The following is a 19,251-nucleotide window of genomic DNA, read 5'->3' as shown; positions in this document are numbered from 1 at the left end:
CAGCAGTAGAAACAGCAGGGGCACCAGAAGCAGACGGGGATTGGGACTTAGATTGGGGGATCAGTGAGCAGTAGGAGTCAGTCCGACAGTTTGCTGATTGTCGGACGGAGTGCGATGGTGCAACATTCAGCGGCAGGCGGTGGCGGCAGTTGCGGTTAATTTGCTTGTCATTGCCCAGTTGAGTGGTTGAGCAGCACCAACAATAGCACCACCAATGGCACCACTGTAGCACCTTTGCAGCTCCATCCAACGGCAGCCGTCTGCCGTCTGCGGTCTATTTGAATACAAATTTAATTTGAAATTGAGTTGGCTGTGGGGCAGCTGCCCGAACTTATTTTCGGGCACTTTGGATTCGGCGGACGTGCCGTAAATTAGCCAGCCGCAAAAACTCCCAGCTCTAAGTGCGCAAGTTTACCAGTAATTAGAAAGTAAATCCACATGGTTATGAATGACCTTAGTGTCGACTTTTCCGTTTCCCCCACCAACAATCAATTCATATCGAATTTAACCCGCTGACCCCAGTGAACCGTCGGTTCAAAGCCCCAAAGTCAAACAAATTTTGCTCAATCAAGTTGGAAACTCTTTGCATGCCCTTGCAGAGGGTATTCGTAATTGTAGACTTCATTTAAATTTTATTTTCTGGCAGTAATGGCTTACGGGTTAATCGTCCTATAATACATATATAGTCTTTGTAGGTAATAATTATTTTAGCAAGTACATTTGTAAGTTAAGTATGTAAATATATCGTTGCTACGTTTCTAAATATATATAAAATATTAAACAATTACAAGGACAATTCCAATACTCTTATCATCGAAGGATTTGCAGATAGACAAGTGTATTCCCAACATCGATCCTAATATCAGAAAAACTTTTTAATCTATTTTTGGTTATCCACTCTATTGTGTGGCCCCCAGAAATGGTTATGGCGAATTGAATTGATTGCTGATCGGGGGTTCGGTCGAGTCCAGTTCGGTTTAGCAAGAGCGGGACTGGCTGGCTGGTCTATATAATGTGCTGGCGATCGCCTTGTTCAGTTATTTTTGCGCAATTATAGCCCCCTTAAAGAGACACAAAAAGCATGTGCAAAAGTTGTCCGGCAGCTGGCGGTTAGTATGCCCTACCCCTGCCCTACCCCGTTCCCCACCTTCCTGCGGTTACTTCTGCGGTGCAAAACTGCTGCAAAAAACTTTTGCTTTCGCTTCTAAAAGCTAACTGCTGTCTTGGCGGTTTATCTGTCTTTTCGGTGGTTGCTGGTTACTGGTTACTGGTTGGTGGTATCTGGTGGCTGGTTAACAGCGATCGGCACTTGTGTCTGCTCCAATTTGCCACGCTTGATTTCGGCTCTGATTAGGCTTGGACCGGACGGGTTTGCTTAGATCCGAGCTAAATAGTCGCCTAATTTATGTGGGGGATTGCGTAATCGGGGCATGTGAATTTGTGAATTTGCCGCACAGAAATGCGTTCCCAGCTGGGGCATAAATTTGTGCCGTCCGGTTTAAGGTCTTGTTCGTTGTGACTTTTAGGCCGACTCATTAGAGTCTGGTCCGAAAAAGGCCATTGATGTGTTCATTTCACACAACTTGATGGATGCTTTAAATTAAGAGAGTGATCTGCCTCTTTAACCCGTCAAGTTCGCTGCCTAAGTCTTTTGTTTTTGGGAGCAAATTCGCTGCTTAAGTCTTTTGCTTTTGAGCGAGCAAATTAACTAATTAGAGCGACTTGCAGCACGCTTCGCCATTTGTTTGGATGCACATGGCCACAGTCCAGGGTCCTAATGAAGATAAATGGTGAATTAGCTAGTTGCTATTTGGAATTAATCAAGTCCGTGTATACAAGCTTAATTATTGGCGATAAACGGGTCGTCGCTGCCGAAACCGAAAGCCAAATGAAGAGTGAAGATAAAAGATTGCGGAGAACCTGCAGTCTGGCAAACCAGTTTGCATGTGCCGTGCCCAGGCTCATAAATCACCGCAGGGATGACCTTGGGATAACTCCGCAATATCTCTGTTGGCTAACAGAGTCCTGAGGAACTTCCCAGGAATTTGATTGTACCTTTCGGGCTTGATTAATCGCTCGCTAATGTCAAACTCATCTGAAGCCACCGACGTGGTCAGTTCTCGATGCATTCAGCTACCGGTAATTCGTCGAGGGTATGGAGATTGGGCAGAAGGCAACAATAAGCGTGGGCCGACTTTATCATCGTCATGACCTGCCATCATCAATGGACGTCAATCGGATGTGGCCAGCGAGTCACAACACACTCGCTGATTCCCCGTCGAGCTGTCAGCCCATGTCAACCACCGTCCAATGAATGGAACACTGATCGGGCTGCATTGGAACTGTGTATATGATGTGGAAATGGAACTAGTTCCTTCTATTGGTCAACTGATACATTTATAATTGAATTTCGTGTTCCAAACTAATTACGATGACATAGTATATAAAACAGAAATAAAAAATATATGATCTCATTTCTGAGCTCAAAATATGAGCGCATATTTTTCAGCTAGTTCTTGAAACAGATTTATCATAAAATTCCAAGCCAAACAGACGATTAAATAAAAACGAGGTGCAAACCTTCGAGGGAAACTGGCTCAGAGACCCATAAACCGTAGCTAAGTTCAAGGCATATCAATCGGTGCTGAAACCATGGCGATATCTATATAATCGGCGGACTACAATCTGCATATCTTTGTGGCAGCGACAACGCTATAATCTCGGGGCGGCAATTAATCGTTGCACTCGCCTTTGTTTTGGCATTTAATTAGCGATCTCAGCCGGGGCGAAATTGCACCGCGTATAAATTCTTGGCCGACTTGGTTGCGCTGGCATGTGCATTGCAAAATCGCAAACATGAAATGGCAAAAAAAGGCGAGTAAAACGAACAAATTAATATCAAATCGATAATGTTAAGGCCCAGAGCAGAAAACGCAAACAGGTAAAACGAGCTGCTAAGTCGATCCGATTGCTGCTCTTGGTGCATAGTAAAGTTTTACTAGAGCGAAGAGCCAACGGGAAAAAAAGCTTTGAACATAAAGCCAAAGCTCAATTGCCCACCGATTTTGGGACTCTTTAGGTCTCTATATCTTATGCCATACCATTTGCATTAGCCAGTATGCAAAAGTGAGAGTGGTCGAGCTTTTTTCTCTTAAGTTTCCAATCGCTTGCATAGTTCGTGTGTAAATTTTTCTTAATTGCTGCATTCAAAATTAACTGTTGTGACTTGGTTTGATTGGCCATGCGTTGCATAGTTTTAGGCGGCATTTAATTTTGACCGAAGGTAAAAACATTTTAATAAATAAATTCTCGTTTCGGAGAATTACAAATATTACTAGAAACAATTGATCTTTAACAATTTGGCCAATTTTGCTTTGACCATTAATTTTAAATAATTACCAATTGTTGCGGAAGCACTTAAAACCAGTTTAATATTATAGTATTTTGTATTTGAATCTAATAAGAGGGAATATATATCAACCTAAATTTAGAATGATATAAAAGGTATTAGCTGGCACCAATTTTATTTGAAAAAAATCGTTTTGCTTTGATTATAAGAAATGACTTTTACGACCTTGATCTTTTTGGTGGATATGCCAGTCGAGAACAACTTGATTTCTTTTTAACCAGAACCAACTGGAGTCGATTTCTCTCACGATAAATTTAAGATTATTTTTTACGACCAGTTGCTGCAGGTCGATCGGCCTGGAATCACTTCTCAGACTCAGTTTCATCCTCCGAATCGAAATCATCCACCTCAAACGAGCCGGAGCTGCCCTCCATTTCGCTTTCGATGCTTCGCTTCGATCTGCATATCCAAGATTCAAGATCGGTTAAGAATATCACCGAGGGCGAAAGGCGACAAGAAATCTAAAGATCAGTAAACGGGGAAGTGTGTCAGATTATTTTTAAAAACAGAGGGCACTTAGGAACGTTTCAATTAGCTCATGACCTGCATCCGAGATGATCCGAGTCGATGGGGCCCACTGGCTGTGTAAACACATGTTCTTGCAACTGATTTACAAATTTACGATTACTGTCGAATTTTTGTAAGTTTTGTTTTCGTTTTGGCCAGCTTTTGAACGCCAGTTTTATTGCAACAGCCACCAAGTGGAACAAAAGGAATTCAATGGCACATTGAGGTGGAAAAGAAAAAGGAAAAACCGAAAAAGAATGGAATCTCGAATTGCATTTGTTTAGTCATGCGCGAAATAATGGAACAGCTTGGTAAAACACTATATACATATATATCAAATAATAATAATTACTGTTTAAGTTGCTTTGTGCTGCACTTGTACCAAAGTAAAACAGCTTGTCCAAGTCGAAGTTATTTGTTATTATTTTTTTGCAGTCGCCCGATATCTGCCTTTGTGTGATCTCTGTGCACTGTTCCCCCCCCCCACTTCGTTAATAATGGTTTAATTTTTCATATTTCATTGTTTAGCAGTCCGATTCTGCACCGCCATCCAAGGACGCGTCAATGCGTCAGACTCAGAAATATATTATATCTTATGTTCCACGGCTCATTTGCCGCGATTTCTGCCGACAATCGACCTCAGAAGTCTAAAAACCATACGAAATTCCGGCAGGCGAACATGAAAACCCTAAAATATAATAGGGACAAAATAAAAAATTTGTGTCATAAATATACCTTAAGCACTTTTTAGTTATGACGGATCCCTTTGCTCAAAGGTGTCATTGTGTCATTCAACACAATGAACGTCCTTTAGGTTGTGAATAAGGAAAGATTGTTTTCTTTAAACAAATAAAATATTCTTGGGTTGTGGGTGAAGAAGATTTAAATTTAGAATACATACTTCAATGGATACGCAACAATGATCTCAGTACTTAAATAGCTTTTGTTATTTCGTAACAATCTTTTATCTGATATCTCGAATCACCTATATGTCGCTTTTTGGAAACCCCAGCGGCATCTTTTGCATTCGAGAACCCTGTTCAGAGATTCCCCATCCGTAAGTTCTTTTATCGCCAAGTAAATATTTGCCAGAACTTTCACCGCAGCCGAACCGCACTGGTGATTCAGTTCGCAAAGTAACTCATAATTAAATGGGTATTCACGGGCTACAAAACTGTGCGGTTAGAGAACTCAATGACTACACTCGGTGGACTTCCCAGGGCTGTTGCCTTGTCGGAATCTGGCCCATAATCAGGTCGAATCGGATGGCATAATGGCAAACACCCAACAACAATGACCCCGCATTGATCATGGACAATTTGTTCTAATTCCGCGCTTAGCCAGTACAAAACAGGAAACCCCATTGGGCCGTGGCGATGGATGATGCAGCGCATTCCGAGTCCAGGTTCCACAGACCCCAGATCCCCCACATGCCCCCAAATCCACCCAATACCTGTTGGCTGTCTGACCTTGTTGCTATTTGCATAACGGCAAAACGGTGACTTAATTGCCGGCCGCCGCCGCCGCCAAGCGATTTGGGAGGTTCAAGCTCAAGTTTGGTTCGCTCCGGTCCAGACTCAGCTGATTCGCCCGATTATGCTGAAGTCAACTGGGCGAACATGGAGCTGAAGCCGCGGATGCGGGCGCCACGAGGCCCGAGTCACTGCCAATAATTGAGCGTGCCTCATAAATAACGGTGGTGTTGTGTGTCCCCCATCTCTCCGCCACATCGGATCCATCCTAGCTCCGCCTCCACTTCTGGCCCTGCCTCCGGTTCCACCTCAATCATCCCCAAAAGAAGCCCTCGCTGTTGGCAGTGGCGGTAACAGCAACAAGTAGGACAACGACGTCGACGAATAAAGTTATTAACAATGCCTCAGCATGTACGTGGTCCTCTCAAAATGGATGAACGTGACAAATACCAAAAGCCATGCGAAGCCGTCTGCATCTGCACTGAGAAATATAATCTAAACTTTATAGAAGTATTTTAAAATGTTAAAAAATAGTTTAGAATAGGTTTTATGAAAATAACTGATTTACAAAGTGATTTAGACGTTTAATTATAAGTACAGAAGAACTCAAGAGTATATATTATATATGCTGTATATATTTGAGTCTCCGATTTTCTTCGCAGTGCTCTAAGCCTGGCCAAATGTTTGTGTTAGCAGCTCCGGCAACAACATTGTCCATCATATCAGGTCCGCCTTGGGTCGGTGCATAGAGCCCGAGTTGAAAAAGGGCAAGCCATGCCATGCCATGCCGACCGTGGCCGCTGTACAGATGGTTCACTGTGTCCACCGGCCAAGAGGAGACCGTTAACATTTTATTTGGCCAAAATTGCCTTTAATTTATTGCTGACGCCGATTGCGACTACGCTGACGGGGTGAGGGAATGTTTTCATTGTTGATTTTGCCAGCCGCTTCGAGTGGCACTTGTTCTAATTTTTCCATTTCAATACCAATCAGCGAGGAGTGCAGACTGCAGACTGTAGATCGTGAGGATCCTAGCCACAGCAGCTCGAAATCGAAGCCTTCCGAACCGCAGTTCCCATCATAAATATGTATGTGTCCAATGGCTGGCATTTTAATAAATCAATTAAACCCTTGGCTACTCAAGTTGCCATCGGCGTTTCCCGCGAATCTGCATTACTCCTCGAGCACCTGCCTCCTGGACCTGGACTCTATCGTGGCCCGCCTCCAGCCAGGAAGTGTCTACATCGATGTTAAGTGCAATCTAAGGACACAACAACGTGTGCCCGCAGTACACGTCTCGGGGGGGGGGATTCCTGGGGCGGGGTAACACGTGTAACCTGCCTCAGTCTCAGGTGAATCTCTGGCACGTACATGAAAATATTACACAAGATAAGGGAATGCAACTGCCGCTTCAACTGCGGCAACTTCTACTATTGCACTCAGCCAATTTTATGGCCCAAGAACACTAGAAATCGGACGGTAAGTAATAAATAAGTGGGCTGTCGAATATTATATATTACATATTCTTTAAAGAAATATTGATAAACATAAACATAAATAAAACATAAACATAATATAAAACATACGACTTTAGTAGATTTGCCTTAGTCCATTTACTTTTCTATTTACTTGCTAATAAGTTAGTTTAATACAAATTTTCTTAACTTTTCAAAGTTTCTGAATGTGTTTTCATATTTTTTGATGGCTTAGGAACAGATATCCGCATTGTGCTAGAAAATGTGAATGCGAATTAGAATGCTCGGTCGGCAAATGCAGCGTAATTAATGCCGCTGCCTAGTCGCCGTTTCACCTGTCAGTCCCGCTCAAAATCAAAATTGTGACAGCCGACCGACCGCTTCCACCCACGCCCACATTCCGCCCACACTCCGCCCACATCCCGGCATCCACATGCCAGCGACACATGACGATAAGCGTCAGCGGCTGCAATGCAATTAGCATCTGCATCTGAAACTCCATCTGCAACTGCGACGGCGACTTGACCAAGCAAAGTTCAATATCACCAGCGCCACTCCCTCGTGGTGGAGCAGACTGCTCCAAATCCTTGGCGGAGAAACTTGGCCAAAGTACTTAAGCCGCCCAGAGTGTTCTCGTGGGGAACTGGGTCACCGCTGTCACAGACGTCAACTGTTCGCCCGATATGTGCGAATATGCAAACAATAAAGCAAACCTGTGGAGGAGGACCCGCCGAGTCATTCGACAAGCTTTGACAGCATCGGCACGAGCTCCGGCTCCGGAATCGAATTCGGACTCCAAGCCAGAACCAGAAGCTATGGACCCCATGCAGTTGACCAAATGTGTGAAACCAAGGTGCTAAATTATGAGCCCGTTGTGCACACAATGCTAAACGATCTGAAAATTTGCGAGGGAATTCTTGTGTACAGATGTCTCAAATGAATATGAAAAACATGCAGAAACAGCTGTGGCATGTGTTTCGTTTTGTTGATTTGAAATATTGTAATATTTAAATATTTAAATCATATTCAAATAATCCGACTATATTAATGTTTAAACGTCGAGAACTAAACCAAACCATATCGAGTTTGCTAGCGATCCTAATCAAGGATATACTCACTTTATAGGATTTCTTTCACCTACATTTCTACATATTTTTCAAAGATTCTAATATACATTTTTACTCTACGTTCAAATTGGTATAAATGCACATTTAATTTCATCGAATAACATCTAAAAAAGAGAAACGCAGCTTAACAACAATATTCTATTGCCTGCGCCGACCGAGTGGTGAATCCACTGAAATGGGAGGCGTGCAATGGGGCCCTAAATTACCACATTATCAAGTACAAGGAGGTCCAACTGCCGACCAAAAGGCCCATGTTGATGCCACGAAACCCAGGGCGGCACGATTGCCGTGGCATGGTACATGGGCAGGTCCAGGTTTTGACCCCCCACAGAAGTAAAAGCCAAAAGAACGTATGCTAGGAGCGGGGAATGGAAAATGGCGGGGGGGGTTCAATTGGCCGGGAAGACAACTTGGCTGCGAGTTTGCTTCTCGTTCTCGTACAATTTCGACACTTCCGAGATTTTACTATAAAAATTTGCCATAAATTTCTTAGCGCGCCGCTTTTGTTGTGTCTTTGCCTCGGAATTCTTCTCCTCCTCCGCCATCACTTCCACATCATCCAGGTTCACCTTCGATTCCCTTTTCCCCCATAACACCCATTTCCACCAATTCCTGCAGATTTTTCACAACTGCATTCTAGCTAGTGATGCCAATATATAAAATTGATTTTGGACTAAGCTTAAAAATTAAATTTTCTAATAGATAAAAATAAGATTAGTCAAACAAAGAAATATAATTTAAATGAATAAGTCATATATTTTTAAGAATGGTAAATATAATAAACAAGATTAAGATTTCTTTTCTCAGAATATATCCGAAGCCAGCATTTCTGATCTGCGTCGCCTTGGAGGCTGGATCTAAGCTGGAAACCTACACGCATGTCCAGTGCCTCTGATGATATGTACTTTCGCGGGCATAACTGACATGTTTGGCCAGGGAGCCATAAAATAAATTCCAGAGGGGCGGCCCAGAGGGGAGAAGTTCCAAGTTCCAAGCAGGCAGCACGCGTCTTGTCTTGGCCAAGTCAAGCAAATGAAGTTAACTCAATCACGGAGTGGCCAAGGGCCCTGCGCTCGGGTGTCGGCCGGCGAATAGTAAAAATGTTAGAATAACTTGTATAAAATTTATCAAGCTGCCGCTGCTGCCGTTCCACTCCATTCGCAGCTACTTTGGGCTGGGCAAAGGGTTCTGAACTTGGACGTGGGTCTCTCGATCCAGCTAGCTCCTCTGAACTCCTACCTCCTGCCTGCCTCCAGATGCCACACGCTCAAGAGAGCAAAGTGATATTTATGCCAATTGCTGGCCAGTGGTACATGCGTGTGTGGGTCTTAGAAGTGCCAGTAGATGTAGATGGTCATGGAAATGGAAGTGGAAATGGGATTGGGATTGGTCTGGATTGGAGCTAGGGATATACAGAGAAAAAAGGTGGAGTCTAATGTTATGACAATTCATTTGTAATAGTATTAAAATGTAATGTAAGTAATGTCCTTATTGAGGATCAAAAGTAGAACACTTCAAAGAAGTAACTCTCTTATACTAAGAATTAAAATGCCCCAAGTCCCTTGATTATCAATTGAGATATTAACTTTCTGAAATCTGACACCTTTTCGCCCATTGAGCTTAATTAGCTATCCATATTTTCAAACAGAATTTTCTTTTCGTGTAGGGATCAAGAAAGGGCCATGTTTCTGCCGTTGTTATTTTAAAGCAAACACAAACGGACACAAAAGGTGAATTCAATTTATTACGAGAGCATTTCAAACTCACAGGCAAGGTTGAAGTTGAGTTGCAGTTGGACTTGGAGTCGGGGTTTGACTGGGAGTTAAGAACCAGGCTTATCGGAGGCACTGATCCCTGGGAGCTGAGCTGAGCAGAGCAGATGGGCGCAGGCGCAGGCGGAGGCCAAATGCAATTATGTGTATTTTATGCTCCGGCTGGCTTCATACTTTTGCCTGATTGACAAATAAATTTGCGATCCATGCGTGACGATAGGCGGATGGTCGGATTCGGCCGGTTAACGAGTTCCATCGCTGAAAGTGTTCCATGGGGGAGCGAGCCATGGGAGCAGAAGGATTAGGAGCAGAAGGCGCTGATAGCACTGATAGTTTTCCATTTCATTGTCAATGGCGGCCGGGCGGCTTCAGTTTCAGTTGGTTAATTAAGCCAATGCCAGGGCAATCAATGTTTTCACTTAAGTGCAAGTAAATTTCACATCAGCAGTAGCCATCTGCATTTTCCCCCGTCATTGTCCATATCCATTTCCATTTCCATTTCCATTTCCATGCGGCTGGACGGGCAGAAGGAACAACTGCATTTGTTTGATGTTAGACAGGCTCTGTCTCTGACTTTGAGCTTGAGTATGGTTCTAACTCTGACTTTGACTTGGTCATTAGTGGCTGTCGTTGTCAGTGTTCCGGGCTTGATTTGTTGGCCTTTTCCGGCCAGCGGGTTGGGCCAAAGTTGGGTTACTTACATTTCATTGGGTCCATGCGGCACAGTAGCTTTTCAAGGGGCAAGAGAACAGTCTCAACATCTAGACTTAATAGATTATCTAGGATTTTTCTTGTAATTTAAGAAACAACATCTTACGAATAAATATATTTTAAATATTTTTCTAGTCAATCAATCAATTGTCTTTAATATGAAGACATATAAAATACTTTAAAAATAAAATTTAGCAAAATTTCCTGCTACTTACACATTAGTATAGTATAGTGTATTGTTAAAATCGCAATGTGTGCAGTGGTAAGGGACGACTTTGAATGAAATGCCTCTTCCCATTTGGGAAGCCTAGTGTCATACACACATTAGAATTCCTTCGGCCGCCTTTTAATTACACGCCGCATAGTTCTGCGTAAGCCAAGTCCAAAGCGGCCGCATCCAGTGGACAGCCCACGTAGTTGGCCAGGAATTTATGGACAAAGCAACTGCTTCAATTACCAAGATAAGGCGGTACCACAGCCAGCACCCCCGCCCACCCAAATGTCTTGGCATAAAACTGTCGAATGTCGTGCGGCATTTGTTACTTATTACATGTAAAGAGACGGCGACTGCGACTGCAACTTCGACCGATATCGATACGCTAAGCCCCGCCGATCAGTCACACTCGCCCAGATATATACGTATGTACTCGTACATATGTGACTATATAATAGTATAGGCAGACCCATATGGACGTAGCTGCACACACACACGTACGTGCTGACCTTCAACTTAGTTTGCAACCTTGTTAGTTGCTCGAGCATATGTATGTATCGTTTTCTTTTTGGGCCTCTGACTTGCGGCACAATCGCGATCACTTTTGGTGATTGGGCGGCAACGCCTCCGTCTACGACGTCATCAAGCAGCCGCAGCAGCCAGCAACAGCATCACGCAACTGACAGCAGCAACATCGGCGACAAACAGACAACAGCAACACCCCCAAGAAATCCAGTGGGCAACACGACAATAGACCACTAGACAGGCTCAAATTTGTTGAACGTCGTCGTTCCAATCAGACGGCGACAGAGGTTCTCCTCTGTTCTTTTCAGTTCTGTTCTGTTCTGTTCTGGCCATCATTAAATCCGAAATAAAATAATGCGCCACGTTGTCCCCGTTGCCAGACTCACGCTCGCCAGTCAGTCAGTCCTTAATAACTTTGTCCGCCTATCGTGGTGGACGCATCTCGGCAGCAGGAGAAGGAGAAGAAACCGAATGGCTAGGACATGGTGTAGACATGGACCCAATGCCTTACCAACTTATTGCTCTATTTTCGCAAATAGTTTTCGATTTCAGTTTCACTTTCGGCGACGACTGGCGACTGCTGCCTGCTGCCCATCATGTTAACAAGGCGGCCAAGAAAAACGCCAACTCGCGGCCATCCAGGCCATCAACAATGTAAACGAGCCGTGGTCCAGACCTTCCAGTCCTTCCAGACTTCGGTTCTGACCAGGCCCATAAACAACTTAAACGACCGGCGCGAGTCCAAGAAGCGTTTGGGCGTTTCAGCGAGTGGGAAGTCCTTGGAAAAGCCCCATCATTATTGGACGGAACCAATATGATTTGGTGTGAATCATCATCATCATCCGGCGAGATGAGAGGCCCGCATGCTCAAGAACAGGTAATTCGTGGCCGAAAATCCCACTCTCTTATGATTTTGATATATTGTTACCATTAAGAGTGACGTCACGGAAGCAGCATCATCACACTGAACGAAATAATGCGACAAGAATGTGTACTCGTAGTTTATCTTGTTTCAATATATGTAGGTCCTTCAGTTTCCTATCCTTATACGGAATCAACCACAAAAGAAATTCGTTTTCAAAATGTTTAGTTTCAAGCAAAGATAGGTACACATTTCTAGGGAAACGTTTTATGGAAAAATTAATAATATTTCTAAAATGTTTTACTTTCTCTTGCATATATTTTAGATTCAAAACCTATGTTATTTCTTACTGTGTAGTAGCAATGCCACGGCAAGGTCATTACTTGGCATTGCCAATCAGCGGAAATTCCTGTAAAAAAAGAACAGAAAGCCACATCTTATAGGGGTATAAAAAATATATACATAAATATAAAAAAATTATTCGATCTGGTTTTATTGCACTTGCGGTTGCCAAGTGGCGAGCAAGCTTAAGTCAACTTTTTTTTTCGGCTAGAGATCTACATGTATGTATTTGTATATCGATATTAATTGACTTGTTCTGGTTTAACTTGTTTTCGTTTTCAGTTAAGAGTTTTGCATGTGGATTTTTTCAATTTCTCTCGATTTATTTCATTATGAATGCATAACGGTAAATGTTAAATACTTTATGCAAATTCTCGAATTGAAACGAACCAGTTTACAAGTTGCCAAAAAGTAAGTGAATATATTTAGGCATTTAGTGGCATAAATATATATTTACAAATACTCGAATAGAGAAAAGCAAACACACTCGAACAGATCAAACAGATGGTCTAAACTTGAACGAATAAGTTTGGTAACATGATTTCTGGCGGCTCATCGTTTGTTGAACTCTGGAAATCAGAGTGGCTTGTGTTGGAGCTCCAACTTTTGAACTCCCATCAAGTTATTTAAAATAAGATATTAAAGAACGACGGCGACAGCTTTTGAAATTTACAAAGTCAGATAGATACCCGTACACATCTAGCACCTACTAAACTGTGAAAATTTCGTCGTCTATTTTACGGACATTTCATAATTCACGAAAAACTAGTTTACCTCCCTCCCACTCCCCCCTTCTGGTAGAATAAATAAAACACTAAGCACTCGGGGCAGCTGGCATAAAACTTAATAATTATAAGTGCCAGTTTTTGTTTTTCGCCGTTTTAAACAGTTTTCAAATGCCAGAACTGAACCGGATACATATGGGGGTTGGGTTAGGGTAACTCACTCACTAGACGGTGTATTATGTCATAAGGCAGGGAACACGTTTGCGCAGATAATAATAATAAAAGTGAAACCAAAAAGTGAAATTCATTCGACGAGAATCGCTTAACGATAATAATGATCGATTGAGCATTTATGGAAATTAATTTTGCTAAATGCAGCATAATCCATTCGGTTAATTCAATTAACATGGCGTTCTAACTTCGCCCTAGGCGCCAAATCCATTTGTTTCGTTTCTTTGTGTGGCTCCTTTGTTCAATTATGCGTTATTTAAATCTCTTGTTTCACTCGCCAGCAATTTATGGCCACAAATACGCTACATATTTCCACAGACATCAAAAGCTACTTGTTCGGGCCTACGACGAGCAATTAATGTCGCCTCGAGTGCGTTGTGCAGAAAATCAATTAAACCATTCAGAGAACACACAAAAGATGTATATATTCCTCGCTGGCGGAAGTAAAAGTTTGGCAACAAAAAAAAACAAAAACCAACTACCAACTGCAGGAGCATCGAGCCATTTTTGACATCGGTTTGGGCGGGTTTGAGCGCCATTAACATTGGATTTGCCATATAGCTGCAGATTCGTCGATTTCTGTGTACTCGAGTTTCATTAATCTTCCGTTTTGTGTTTGCAAAATGGCATTTGGCCATTTGTGGTTTCTGCTCGATTTGGTTGGGCACAAGCCGAGCAAACCAATAAACGTAATCAAATGCCAGAATGCCATAGCACACCCGTTTTAATTTTCTGCAAATTAACCAAATAGGAAATCGCACTAATTGCTTTGCATCCAATATGTTTTCGCCGCGTTATACTTAATTTATTGGCTGGCATTAGGGAAATCATAAATTACAGTAAATTGGTAACAAAACATTAGTTAATGTTGGAAAGATGGTGTAGTATGAAATAAAAGACTTCGTGATATCTAAAAATACTTTATATTCATTAACAATATTAAGCTTAATGTTTTATTCGCTTGACTGTATAGTTTGTATAGGATGTAGATAACATTTGCCTAAAAAGATACAATTTTTTTATAATAAAGTGTGTTCGGCTATTCTACCCGATGTTGCTTCGTTTTCCAAAATATATATTTTATTTCAGCAAACTAGTTTTCGATCTGCAGATCGATCATTGTATGTAGATTGCGGTTTTGATGGACAGTGGTCATGAGCATGTCTGCGCCTCAACTCGCAACTGGGAGGCGTGGGCCTGCTTTACATATTGGCGTTTTATTTTTATTTAATTATGCCATTAAAGAGTAACAGATTAATAACAATTAAGGCGGCAGCAGTTGGATATTCATCAGACGCGCCAAACGAGTTTAAGCCGATGATATGGCAGTGCCATCGGAATAGTAAAAACAAACTACACATGAAACTACACACACCGATTAGAGCTGTTAACGAATCACTCTTATTTTCAGTTGCCAACTACACACGCAGCTGGAAGGCATTAAAAAAGAAGTTAACTTTAACCGAACCGATCCCAAGATGATGACTGGGGATCCATTGAAACCAAGAGTTGGTTTCTTAGCCTTTCGGTTTCTTTCTGCGGGCGGGCCAACTAACTTTGTATGAACTATAAAGATTGATATCACCACCCGATGTTAGATATAACCGATTCTGCTCTTGACGCAAGCCGAAATGTGAATTAATTCCAAAAACAGGTTACAATAGAACCCAGCCAAGTGATTTTCGGCTGCTGGATGTCATAAAATACAGCAGTTTGTCTCTGAGTTTGTATTGTATCAAATGTCTCAACGATGATTCTTCAAGGACAGCCGCAGCATTTGCATACCCATATGGCGGCTTAGTCCGACTTACACCTTATGTATGTGTAGTTAGTCGGGCTTAGTATGTCTTATATATCGGATTTAGCTACCAGTATGCAGATTGGGCCAAGAATATGCTCGTTCATCGCGTGATACTACTTTGAAAAGATAGTCGGGAAAACTTGTTATATATTCATTGGGTTATTATACACATTCTTCTCTCTGGACACCTAAACAATAGTTTTTGCATATCAAATAATTTTCGGTATATATATATATATTCGGTCCAGCAGAAAGAGAACGATCCTAAAAAGCATCCAGTCCTGACAGCCACCCATATGCATCCTGAGCGGATTGGTTCCAAAAAGAAATAGTATAAGAAGTAAAAACGCAGATGATGACATTACTGCTTTGGGATGGCCTAAAATTAAGCATCGAAATACAGCTGAGAGAAATTTTAAATTTTATTTTGACTTTTGTGCAAAATGTTACTACACTACATCACAATAATAAACAAATAATTTCATAATGAGCAATCGACTATATTACTTAACGAATCGAATCAAGTTACAGATAGATATGTAAAGCCCAACTGTGCACGATCGATAAGATCTCGACAAGGTTATCTCTTAAGCAGCTATAGTCGTATAATTCCGATGTGAACTAATGCATAATTACCGCAATCAAGTTGTCGTCCATATGCAATAGACGTCGAGATCGACTCAACTTCGAGTCGCTTTAAATAAACTAATTAATGTTCTAAGATTAAGCCGCAAGATTGTGCTAATTGCAGTTTCAACGCGTGTCGCGATTGCCATCGATGTCGCGGGAGTGAGATCTTCCAGTTCGACTGGGATGATTTATGGCGAAGATTGCCATAAAATCATTAGAGTGCATCCCCCAGTGGGATCCCAAAAGCGTGGGCGCCTGCCCATGTGATATATGCACCGTATGTATTGTATGTGGGGGCCACTGATTAATGGGCCCACTTGGAGGCCAGAAAGCGAAAACGATAAGGATGCCGATGGCGATGGCTACTGGCGAATAGATTTACGAGAAGGCTGGGCCAAATACACAAACACCGTGTAAATCAATTATTCATGGCCCAGCAGGCAAATAGCATAAAAACGTCATACAATTTGTGCCAATTACAAGTAGCAGGCGATAAATATGCAGCATCAACAGGGCCAAAACCTTTTGCGTTAGCCATATCCCGATCCCTTTTTGGACCTGGAGAATTATGATCGGGGAATTCCCAGTCTTTCCATTTCTCAAAATGCAGCTCTATAAATAGTTGGGTGAGTGATTGTGGCGCGTTATCGCCGGGACTTCTGCCACTCGCATTTGGTTATTCCATTAAGTTAGACTTATTTATAGGCAGGTGATTTATAAAGCTAAATAAGAAGTAGATTTTAGTATTGCAAATACGTGGTACTTAGCGTCCTTTTGACACTTCATCTGATACTACTTGCAATATTATTAGCTCTAACCAACTCTTATGGCGTATTTCATATTATATTAAATTTATAAATCAAATAAGCATGGAGCCTTTGAAGAGGATAGTGATCCTTGACAACTTTTAAGATATTTCTGTTTTATTAATCATATAACAGTCATTATAAATATTTTAATGAAAACATATATATTTATTGATATGTAAACATTGTATTATCTTTATTATCTTTTGATTTCTTTACTCCCAACTGTATTATACTTGAATGATCCTCACTTAACACATTTTAAGCAATTTACCGCAGATAAGAGTACGATTTATTTTATTGCCTGAGAGATTTAAATTAATTTAATTTACAAGTGTCTCTGACTCTCTTATAAAATACCCGCATCGCTGGCAGCATTCTACATATGCCTTAATTGCATATTTAAAGCTGACATTTATTATAATTAAACTTACATCGCCTATTGCAGACGTCGTTCGCCACCACAAACTGGTTGTCTTTCGGTCTTTCAGCTTTCAGTTTCAGTTGCTTGTGCTAATTTCGCCTAGCAAGTTGATAAATAAGCTGCCATAACGCAGCTATCACAGAACAGCAGCCGCCAGGCCAGTCCATCCATCTTCGGGACAAAGAAGCCCCATCTCACGTAGAACGGAGGCACCCATCCTTCGAGCGAGGTGCTGAAAACGAAATTCATTTGCTGCGACATGGCCTTGAGCCATGAATTATGTGCACAATTACTCTTCGCAGTTGTCGTGCTCGTGCTCCAAGAACTGGAGTGTTCTTCTGATCGTTCTGTTTCGGATTCGAGTTCTGAGCACTCGACGCCGCTTCTAATGGCTGGCCAAGAAAAGTGCAAGTTGCCGGCTGCGATTAGGGAATTGTGCCACTTGCCACTTGCCCCTAGCTGGCTTCTTTCTAATGGCGCCTCTCGGATTCAGTCGGTGCTGGCAGTTAATTACACCTTGTTGGCCGTGTTGCAAGTCAGCGTGTTGCCGATCCTACCGGCGATACAGTCATGGCATACACTGTACAGATGCAGTTCGTACCTGCACCTCGGCACGTTGCAGCGTGTGAAATGAATGGCGCATGTTTCCGATAGCATCGAACAAGCTAGCAGCTAGCTGTATACGCATCTCTCCCCCGATTCGAGACCCTGCGATAGCCATCGTATTTCAGCATTTCGTTTCTTGACATGTGAAAAGTCTTCATCTGAGTCACCAGCGTGGAGGAAACTCAGGTTGCCGCGGGCAAGGCCGCCGAACAATCGAAACTGAAATACCAAAACAGCATATAACTTTAAACAAGCTCTTTGAAAAATAATCCAGAACTTTTGCTCTCCTAAGAACACATTTCTTTTATACACTTATAGATAAGATTTGACCACTATTATTTATTTGTATAATAATGGATTTTTAACTAACACAAGACTCAGTTGTAGAAGTTTGACTGTTCCCAAAACCAATTACCGCTATGGCAATTAGCATAAAATTGGCCACACTCAGGGCAGCTATTTTAAGAGACTTTCAAATTTGGACCGCGTCATCGCGCCAGCAAGTTCTTAACATAATTGTTAACGCCTCGAACGGATTGAGTGCCAAATTATGGCCAGAAATTTACTTACATGAGGTGGCCAAATGGGTTTGCCGAGCAGTTTCCCAGGCTTCAAGGCTGCGTATGCGGAAATTGCTGGCGGTTCAATTAACACACCCAGAGCGAAACCTTTTCCCACTGTTTTGATTTTGATTTTGATGTGTTGGCTTCGTGTTTCGGTTTTTGGATCTGTGTCGGTTTTTCTTCTTTTTGTGTATCGAATTCGATCGGTGTTCGCCGGGCGTTAAAAAGCTCTTAAATTGCACAGCGTCTGCTGCATGCCAAAAAGAGTCGCAATCTTGTGAAATTACAGTCTGAAGGTTGCAGCAGCGACCTTAACTTTTGGTTTCTTCGAGTCGTTGACACCTGGTTTTCGTATCGACTTAATGAATTAGCTATAATTCGGATTACGTCACAGCTGTTTCTCGGCTGAATCATAGTTCCGTTCTGTGAAGGATTTCCCTTGATCGATTGCGATCGGGCAAAGGGCGGCCACCATGGCGTATGCTTAATCCAGTCGTGGACTAGAACCACTTGCTTATCAATCATACGCCACGTTGAGCGCCATCAGCCCACGCAATTCACCAAGTCACTTGAGACGCAAGATTAAGAATTTGCCATTATTTTTAGCCAGCTCTTTTTCTTTGTGTGTCAGCACGAATTAACACTGGCGATTTAAATCGCACCAAGAAGCCAAAACAAACAACACGATGCGGAAATTGTTTGTACAACATGGCTAAAACAAAGGCGTCCAAACAATTCATTACTATTATTGTTAGTATTATTGTTATTTCAACGCGATGAGCAGCCAAATAATTGTGCATAAAACACTGTTTAAAATCAGAATTTGAAACCGTATCTCTGGTTAAACAACAACCTTGATTTCAATTAGCAAATATGGAGTGCCTGCAAATTTCTCAATTTGTTGCCAAAAATAAAAAACCCTATGTATTTGCCTAGCCATTTTCTCCCAACCAACGTTTCTGTTTTTTTTTTTTTGGTTTCGTTTTATTTTCCGTTTTTAATGTAGCAAGGTCGTTCGTTGGTCCGCGACGCCAAAAGCAATTTGTAAT

General features: G+C 42.0%; 2 long non-coding RNA genes across 2 annotated transcripts; one reads left to right on the top strand and one right to left on the bottom strand.

Moving 5' to 3' along the window:
- Positions 1 to 3,703: 3,703 nt before the first annotated feature.
- Positions 3,704 to 4,256, top strand: lncRNA:CR44312 (long non-coding RNA:CR44312). The gene has a single exon (NR_124515.1). It is a non-coding gene; the product is annotated as a long non-coding RNA:CR44312 (long non-coding RNA).
- A 10,147-nt stretch (positions 4,257 to 14,403) lies between these two features.
- On the bottom strand, positions 14,404 to 15,625 carry lncRNA:CR44305 (long non-coding RNA:CR44305). Its single transcript, NR_124514.1, has one exon. It is a non-coding gene; the product is annotated as a long non-coding RNA:CR44305 (long non-coding RNA).
- Positions 15,626 to 19,251: the final 3,626 nt, after the last annotated feature.

This window comes from Drosophila melanogaster, chromosome 2R (assembly GCF_000001215.4).
Source record: "Drosophila melanogaster chromosome 2R".
NCBI lineage: Eukaryota > Metazoa > Arthropoda > Insecta > Diptera > Drosophilidae > Drosophila > Drosophila melanogaster.
The sequence above is the reverse complement of the archived record's forward strand: the minus strand, read 5'-3'. Positions and strand labels throughout refer to the sequence as shown.